At 47.0% G+C, this 9,858-nt stretch overlaps 1 pseudogene; it reads right to left on the bottom strand.

Moving 5' to 3' along the window:
• Nucleotides 1-791: 791 nt before the first annotated feature.
• On the bottom strand, nt 792-908 carry LOC126253941 (5S ribosomal RNA; annotated as a pseudogene).
• Nucleotides 909-9,858: the final 8,950 nt, after the last annotated feature.

The following is a 9,858-nucleotide window of genomic DNA, read 5'->3' on the forward strand; positions in this document are numbered from 1 at the left end:
AAGAACATCTCTCAGAATCAATTTGAGGAGCGCCGGAACAAAAACCGATAAATCCGCATTTGCTGTTAATACAGAAAGTAACAGATAGTGATCTCTAAATTGCTTCACAAGCTATAAAAACAAGATACACATCATAAACCACTTGATGTGGCGTTGTGCTGAAAATTATTTTGTGGCAGCATGTATTATTACTCCCGTATCTCCCCCCTACAGGTCAAACACGGGAATACAGCAGAAGTGGATGTATCGGGTTTTGTTCCAACGCATCTAATTTACAACACTTAAAACTCAAAATTCCTTTTCAAGCAAAGGAAAAAGGTAAAAACTGCATAATGCAAGGTTAAATAAAGGATTCTAACGCCACATGGCAATACGAAAATTTTTCTAGGTATCACCTCTGCTCTTAGAGGCAATAAAATGTTAATGAAACCAACAACTTAAATGCAGTAAAATCTGATTACTATCAACGTAGACTCAAACCCCGTAGCCTCTACGATGCGCACCGTATTACAAAATATTTTCCTTCCTTTGAAACACTTTACACCATAAACCTCCCTACATGTGATGCATACTGCACCCAATCAGTATAGCACTCCGTCATCAGGCCACAAGTGGCCCATCGGGACCATCCGACCGCCGTATCATCCTCAGCTGAGGATGCGGATAGGAGGAGCGTGTGGTCAGCACACCGCTCTCCCGGTCGTTACGATGGTTTTCTGTGACCGGAGCCGCTACTATTCGGTCGAGTAGCTCCTCAATTAGCATCATGAGGCTGAGTGCACCCCGAAAAATGGCAACAGCACATGGCGGCCCAGATGGTGACCCACCAAGTGCCGGCCACGCCCAACAGCGCTTAACTTCGGTGATCTGACGGGAACCGGTGTATCCACTGCGGCAAGGCTGTTGCCCTCACCCAATCAGTAATGACAAATAATTAAGCATAGACGTTATAATTAACCGGATATGCAAAACTTTTCCTTTCAAAATAAATCAAAAACCACACTAAACAACTCTTAAGTTCAATGGTAACATCCATTAAAAAATTTGCAATAGATATGTTTCGATTTCGTAGTGGTAATGCGCTGTTGTTCACAGTGCTTTCCTTCAGGATCACATGCGCCACGGGAAAGATTTTCCACGGTGTTCAAAACGTTCACAGGGCGCAACCAACATACACAAATTGCCTACTGGGATTGTAATTCGATGTGGATGCGGCTCGAAATTCTTAAAGCGGGAGAGGGAGTAGATGTGGTACTACTGAACACTTCGACTATACAGCACTGCACCAAACAGCAGTACGGTGGGGTAGACAAGAGACAAATCAACAACTGTTGCAAGGCAACCTCAGCAAAGGTAGTAAGAAAATATTTGGGGCTTTAAACTCTTGGGACGGCCACACCACAGCAAAGAATGACGTCCCAAGCTAAACGATGAAAATACAATTGGCGATTTCGCCACGACAAGTAGTACCGTAAAATACCATAAGAAGTGAACTCCAATTAATACTATTCATAACGTCCAACTGGTGTGGCCGTGCGGTTCTAGGCGCTTCAGTCTGGAACCGCGTGACCGCTACGGTCGCATGTTCGACTCCTGCCTTGGGCATGGATGTGTGTAATGTCTTTAGGTTAGTTAGGTTTAAGTAGTTCTAAGTTCTAGGGGACTGATGACCACAGATGTTAAGTCCCATAGTGCTCAGAGCCATTTGAACCAATAACGTCCAACTGAAGAGCTATTCAGTCAATCTTTCCCTAAACAGCACACTAAACAGTACCTTCAAAGTTCACTCGTGAGCACTACCAGAGTGTCAAATTACTCGTTATAACTGTAAATAACGGAGTTTAACACGCTGGGGGCCGACTTAGGGCACAACCACGAAATCACTTTCCAGCCCTTGAATGACCACACGATGATCGCCATCCGGACAACACCGGCCCTCCACACTAGGATCTTCGAGCCCACGGCGTTCCGTACCCAACCGACTGCTTCCGCGGCACCCCCCCCCCCCCCCCGACCTTGCCCTCCTACACCGACGTCGCTCCCGGCAACCCCCTTCTCCCTCGTTCTCTCGCCTCGCAGCGCGCGGGAAGCCAATTCGCCAAAGAAACACCAAGATGTAACCCTTTGACTGTGGCCAGTGTTGATCAAGAAATGGAAAACGCTGTTGGACTGAAAGTACGCTATAAAATATCCTTTCAGATCTCAGCCTGTTAATATAATATCATCTGTGTGCAGCCACTGCTGTAAACTGGAATTTCAAGCGACATAGTTTAAGGGAATCCAAACTGACATCATCAGGACGCCACAACAACGTCAACCAATGGCTGGGCTGTTTGGATTGCTCATATCTGCTTATAATGGAATGCTTAACTTCAGAATTCCTTGCTTGTCTAGTGTACAACAGCTTTGCAGTCATTATCTGTTTGCTGTAACCTAACGTATACAATTCCGTAATTTTCTCTACATCTCCTTTCAATTTCAAGGCTCAAATACAAAAAATTTCAAAGCCTGATTAAGTTTTTCCGTGCTGGTATCGTGAAGTTCTTCAGTCAGCTGCCACAGGGCCAAATATACATGATATGAGTAATATCGCTTTATTATACCACCAGAAATAAATTTATTGGTGATTGTTATGAAATTACCGCGTCTGTTTCACTTGACTTATATGTTTCTTCGCCCCCTCCACCCCACCTACAAAGTGACATTTCACAGCATTTTGGGATGTTTCTTCATTCTGAGAACACTCCGGATGCCAATAATGCTAGTTCCACATTCGATGTTTAGTTTACGTAATAAAAGTATTGCATATTCTTACACATTGATGTAATCACAATTCAAAATTTAAGATCGCTGTTTCTCGAGTTTTATAAAAACCATCTTACCTAGTTCTTTCCACTGACCCTTCTTAATAAGGTACATTCGTAGCCCCTGGTTTAGCACGTACGTCTGAAGTGCATGTGAACTGGCAGGGACTGACACTGGTGCGAACGGTTGTAGGAGAAACTGACAGTTCCAAGCCCAGTGCCATTCCTCATTTCTATTCCAACTACATGACTCCAAGTGTAAGACGTCGTGGTCTCCTGACCTTCATTGCTTACATATTCCGCCCTCACATCAAGACGTTTCATTCGAACCCAAACTCGATAAGATAAAGTCAATTTTGCATGAATTCATGTAAACGATATGCAAATAACTAATAAATTGCAAGTGCGCACTGTGGTTGAAATACTCAAGGCTGGCATGCACACATACATTCTATACACGACGGTCACAGGAGCTTTTAGTTCAAGAGAGGCAACCGCACGCCAGGAGGCCAGTCCCAACCCATCTACGTCGGCCCGTGGAGTGGACAGCATTCGCCCGAGGGAAAGGAGGAACGACCCCGTGTTCGGCTTAAAAGCAAATTCCGCTACATTGTGTGGGAGCGGCCAGCCTACGCATTCTTTATACATAGCACGCAGTTTCAGAGATTTTCACAGGGAGACAGCAAACGCCAAACGCCGATACTACAGATTTCTGGATTGGTCGCCTTAAAAGAAACGTCATTCTCCCGTTTTAGAAGAGCAATGCTGATTGGCAGACGATATTTCTGATGCCTTGAGCTGAAAGAGTAATGGAAGAGACCGAGAGATATACCCCTTCACATCTGGTGTGGAGAGGCGCCATTCCGTTGTCACTCTTGGAGCGAGGAACAAGTCTCTCCACAGTACTTCACTGGGAGAGCACCTCTGTCGAGAGCGAATTGAAGTGCGACTCTATATTGAGTCCTTGCGATTAAGCGTTGTTCACTGTATTGGCCGACACACTTATTGTGCGATGTGAACGAACAGAGTTGTGAGCCAAGTTTTGAGTGGCATCGCATTCGATTGGTTATCTGACTGGGGTACCATGCCAATAGTTACACTAGGGGCGAATAGGAATCCTTGACTTCATCAAGGTGTAGGGAGAGTTTGATTGGCGAAGGTCAATCCAGATAGAACGAGAGTTATCTTATTTGTCAGCAGTGAGCGGCGCAGACAGCAGTCATCGCAGCTTATGGTAATGTGCGCTATAGCTATTGGGAGCCCCATATTTCCTCCACAACAGTACACTTCACTGCATTTCACTCACGACAGCCTCGACCGTAACTAGCAACATTCTAAAGGATAATTATTCAAGTTGAGTAGGTGCGCCTCTCAGCCATTGTGCCAAGTCAACAACAATCTTAAACTTTGTATAGAAATTTCATTAGCGAATCCTATCCTTGCGAGGTAACTTCACATTACAAAAAGAACCAGGATATAACTTGTTCAATTCATAACTAAAAGTGCCATTGTGATTTCTCAGAATTTTTTCAAAATAAATAATAACTTTAATTAGTTTCATGTCTTCTCTTAGCACTACTCCAGTACCCAAGTATCCCACTAGTTACGTAAGAAATTTTGTGAATTTTTGTGTCATTTCCTTACAGTGGACGACCCCAGAAGATATTTATTGCTGAAAGTTTTTCAGGCATTTCTCTTTAGAACGTTAGGAGCATCTGTCTGACCTCTGTAGTAGTGTGGGGGTGGAAATTGCATCTTGCAGGAGCCACAGGGTAAAGGGTACATCTCAGATTAATCCGTTGCGCAGAATAACAGAATCTCAGATCAACCCCACGCTCACACAAGTTTGTATTGTTACTTTTGAAAACTTTTTAAGGATTTATTCATCAAAATTAATGACCGCAAAGTAGAGGAGGACATAAAAAGTAGACTGGTAAAGAATGCATTCCCAGCCCAGACATGTCTACTAATAACAAAACTACCCCTTAATTTGAGGAAGAAATTTATGAGAAAGTACGTTTGGAGCACAGCATTGAGCTGTTGCGAATTATGGACAGTGGGAAAACTGGAACAGAATTGAAACGTTTGAGATGTGGTGCAACAGAAGAATCGTGATTTTAGTTGCACTCATAAAATAGGGATTGAGAAGGTTCTCCGTTGAATCGGTGAAGAAAGGAACAAATGGAAAACAATGATCAGAAGAAGGGACAGGATGATTGGACGTGTGGTAAGTCATCAAGGAATAACCTCCATGGTACTAGAGATAGCTGTAGAGAGTAGAAGCTTTAGGGGAAGACAGAAATTGGAATACATCCATCAAATAATTGAGGGTGTAAGGTGCAAGTAACGAATTTGGTACCCCATTATAAGGTAGCAAGAGGAAAGCTCAAGTTTTATATTTCACGTTTTAGAAATGCAGGAGAATCGTCCAGACATAACGTTGTTTGATTACTGAAGAGACTCCCGTATAGAGAACATAATAATAGGAATCCCTAGCGTAGAGAAACAAGTGAAGAAGTTGAAAGCAGATAATTTGCCAGGTGCGACTAGAGACCCAGTTCGGTTTTACAAGGAGTGTTTAATGACACTGGGCCCACTACTTAGCTTGCATTTATCGCGAATCTCTCGTCCAGTGCAAACGTTGGTTTGGTGCAGAATTCTTCAACATAGCCGGCCGCGGTGGTCTCGCGGTTCTAGGCGCGCAGTCCGGAGCCGTGCGACTGCTACGGTCGCAGGTTCTGTTGTGTCGATTCCCTAAGGTCTCGACACAATGAGTGGCTAGGTGCACGCGAAACTAACGCAGACGGGCGTAAATTCTGAAACAGGAGACTGGATGAAAACTATAAAGAAAAGAAGAGAGATGTTAATATACTTAACTTTAATGTAGTCTTGTTCTTGTTGAAATACATCTCTTGCATAGTAGTAAGCAATTAGCAATGATACACATGGCGCCTTGCTAGGTAGTAGCGATGGACTAGCTGAAGGCTATTTAATCTGTCTCTCGGCAAATGAGAGGAAGACGTGATACGTCTTGTCGCAAGCTATGTCGTCCGTACAACTGGGGCGAGGTCAAGTCCGTGTCTTGTGACCTGCCCTGTGGTGGCGCTACGTTTGCGAATACACAGTGGCGACACGCGGGTCCGACATGTACTACAGGACCGCGGCCGATTTAAGTTACCACCTAGCAAGTGTGGTGTCTAGCGGTGACACCACATTCCTCCCCCGCAAATCGGCGAACGGTCGTGAGATAAGGCTTCCGCCCGCCGTGGGGAGGACCCCATGTTGACGTATGCGATGAGGTGGGGAGCCTAACAACAGGCGAGGCTGTGCCACCCGCACCCGGCCATTCGGTCCGAGGGGAGCTAGGAAACGCCTGCAAACCTAGTCCAGGGTGCACGTCAACATGAGGTGTTTGCGCACGGAATGAGAGAAGAGGAGCCGCGGGGTCGACCTCCATGTGGTCGGAGCACCCGACGGGCGAAGACGACATCTGGTCCGGAGCGGGCAAGAGGTCCATGGCGGAGGACGGCTGGTCACGGGAAGCAAGCGGCGGCGCGTGACCCAGGGAGGCGCGTGGCGGCTGCAGCGAAGCGTCCGCTGCTGGCGGCGCCGGCGGCGGCTGCGGCGGCGCGACGCCATGAGGCAAAATGGAAGGCATCGTCGGTAACACCTGGGGATGAGGCGAGCCAGTAGATGGGTCCCCAAGGCGCTGACCTGACGGCTCCGTCGCTGAAAGCAGACGGGGAGCGGCAGAACCCAGGCGACGACAGAGGCGCAGCTGATTGAGATGCCGACGCACCTCACCAGAGGCCCCCAAAACCAAATACATCGCGCGGCCGAGGCAGCGAAGAATGCGCCCTGCGAGCCAACGCTGTGAACCGCGATAGTTGCGATAATAGACAACGTCGCCAGGAGCAAAAGCAGGAGTCTGCCGCTGCACAGGAACCTGATGTGGCGGATGCAACAAAGACATCAGAGTTCGATGAGGACGACCATGGAGCAATTCAGCCGGCGAGCGACCATCGCGAGGCTGAGAGCGATATGAGGACAAAAAGAGCAACAAAGCGTCCTCCCGAGAATGCGACTCTTTCAACTTCAACATCTGCGACTTGAAAGTCCGGACCAATCGTTCAGCGGCACCGTTTGACTGAGGCGAAAACGGCGCGGATGTCAGATGTTGAATACCATTGGCCTTGCAGAACGACTGAAATTCTGCGGACATGAATTGTGGGCCATTGTCGGAAACAATAGTCTGCGGAAGACCTTCAATGCAAAAGATAGCAGACAAGGCTTGGATTGTGGCAGAAGACGTCGTGGAAGACATCCGGACAACAAAAGGAAAATTACTGAAAGCATCGACCACAACCAACCATCGAGCATTCCAGAATGGACCAGCAAAATCGATGTGCAAGCGTTGCCAAGGGGAAGTGGCTTTCGGCCATGCAAAGAATTTCCGCGGCGGTGCGGATTGTTGTTCGGCACACGCCACGCAAGAGGAGCACATATTCGCAATCGCAGCATCGATTCCGAACCAAGTACAGTGCTGTCGAGCAAGTTGTTTCGTTCGCACTATACCCCAATGTCCTTGGTGAAGAAGCCGTAAGACAGAGGACTGTAACGAACGTGGGACTACGACTCGGGATTGATCATTATCGGAACGCAACAACAAAACACCACGTCGTACAAAAAGCCTCTCCTTGTGAGCAAAAAAACGGCGAACCAAAGGATCCTCGATCCGTGACTTTGACAAGGGCCATTGCGTAGCAACAAAACGCAAAACAGAAGCAAGGACAGGGTCAGCAGCTGTGGCTGTAGCTACACGACGAAAATCAATCGGAAACGATGTGACCACGTCATCGGCTTCCGAATCAATGAACATGCAAGCAAGTTCGGAAGAATCGAATGCTTTATCCTCAGCAACAGGCAAACGGGACAACGCATCAGCGTTTCCGTGCTTAGCAGTGGACCGATACAAGATATCGTAGCGGTACTGCGAGAGAAAAAGTGACCATCGAATGAATTTCTGCGCTGTACGTGGAGGTACAGGCTTGTTCGGATGAAAAAGCGATGTCAACGGTTTGTGGTCCGTGATGATTGTAAAGTGACGACCATACAAGAAGTCATGGAACTTGGTAACACCAAACACGAGAGCTAAAGCTTCTTTCTCTATTTGTGAATAATTTCTTTGCGCAGATGAGAGCAATTTGGACGCAAAGGCAATAGGGCGATCATGTGAACCATCTTTGTGCGCAAGCACAGCACCGATCCCGAAATCCGATGCATCTACCATCAACAAAAGGGGTTTTCGGGGATCGAATGGCGTAAGGCAAGTATTTGAAAGTAACGCCGATTTCAACTGGCGAAAGGCGCGGTCGCATTCCGTCGTCCAGACGAACGGAACACCTTTACGGCGTAAGCGATGAAGCGGAGCTGAAATGGAAGAAGCATTGCGCACAAATCGGTGATAATAATTTACCTTACCCAGCACACTCTGTAGCTGTTTTAAGTTCTGCGGTGACGGCAAGTCCTGAATGGCACGAAGGTGCTCTGGACTCGGATGTATTCCTTGGGCATTTATGACATGCCCCAGGTACGGTAAGTCACGAGCAAAAAACACACATTTGTCCTTCCTCAAGCGAAGACCATTCTGACGCAATACCTGAAATAATGTTCGGAGATTTTGCAAATGTTCTGCTTCTGTCTTTCCTGAGATTACAATATCGTCCAGATAGTTCGCAGCCGTAGGGACCGACGCACAAATAGTTTGTAAATATTGCTGAAATAAAGCAGGGGCGGATGCACACCCGAATGGCAGTCTTTTGAAGCGATACAAGCCAAGATGCGTGTTTACCACCAAGACGCGCTGGGATTCTTCGTCCACAGGAATTTGCAAGTACGCATCTGCTAGGTCCAATTTTGAAAAATATTTTCCCGGGCACAGTTTGTCAAAAAGATCTTCCGGGCGGGGCAAAGGAAAAGTAGCAGTCACTAGTTGTGGATTCACAGTGGCCTTGAAGTCCACGCAAAGTCTCAGTTTTCCGGAAGGTTTTGGCAAAATGACTAAGGGTGAGGCCCAGAGAGAAGCCTGCACACGTTCAATGACACCTTGAGATTCTAATTCGGCTAATGTTCGGGCGACCTCATCACGCAATGCGTGGGGAACATTGCGCGCTCTGAAAAATTTCGGTTGCGCGTTGTCTTTCAGTTCCAAATGCGCTTCATAGTTCTTAGCGCAACCAAGGCCCGGTGCAAAAATGTCTGCAAATTCTTCACAAAGACTAGAAACACTGGCGGAAGGCACAGTCTGATTCACTGATAGGACCTGATTCACTATAGACAAATTAAACAATTGAAACAAATCTAAACCAAACAAGTTCACGGCACTAGAGGAACGAAGAACATAAAATGACACAAGTTTTGTCTGTCCCTTGTATGTTGCAATAAGGCTGCACTGTCCTAACACAGGTATGTGCTGTCCTGAGTAACTAGTTAACGTAACATTTGCGGCACGCAATGGCGGGGCGCCCAGTTGTTTGTACGTGTCGTGATTGAGCAAGGAAACTGCAGCTCCGGTATCGAGCTGGAATGGGATCACTTTTCCTGCAAAGTCTAAGTCCACAAAAAGTTTATTGTCTTGTTGACGACAAGAGCGACTGTCCCGCGCAATTTGAACTGATACAGGTCCAGAAGCACTTGCAACTTTACGGGATTTCCGGCGACGTCGACGCACACTTTGGGTGGGACGAACACAGTCACTGTTAGCTAAAGTGTCACTGGACGGGTGGGAATGAACTACATTAATGTCCATGGGCGAAGGTCCACGAGCCTGATTGTCCTGGGTTCGATTCCGGCGCGAAACAAAGGGCCTGGAATTTGTGTGATTGTCCGATCTTAACTTTTTCTGGCAAACACTTTGTACATGTCCTTTCTTGTGACAGTAAAAGCAAATAGCTTGGCGTGACGGGCAATTTTCACGCGAATGTCTAGTTGCACACCGCGGGCAAGATTTCACTGCATTTGCTTGCTTACGCGGCGCACGTGGTTGCAAGCGAGG

This window comes from Schistocerca nitens, chromosome 4 (genome assembly GCF_023898315.1).
Source record: "Schistocerca nitens isolate TAMUIC-IGC-003100 chromosome 4, iqSchNite1.1, whole genome shotgun sequence".
Taxonomy (NCBI): Eukaryota; Metazoa; Arthropoda; class Insecta; order Orthoptera; family Acrididae; genus Schistocerca; species Schistocerca nitens.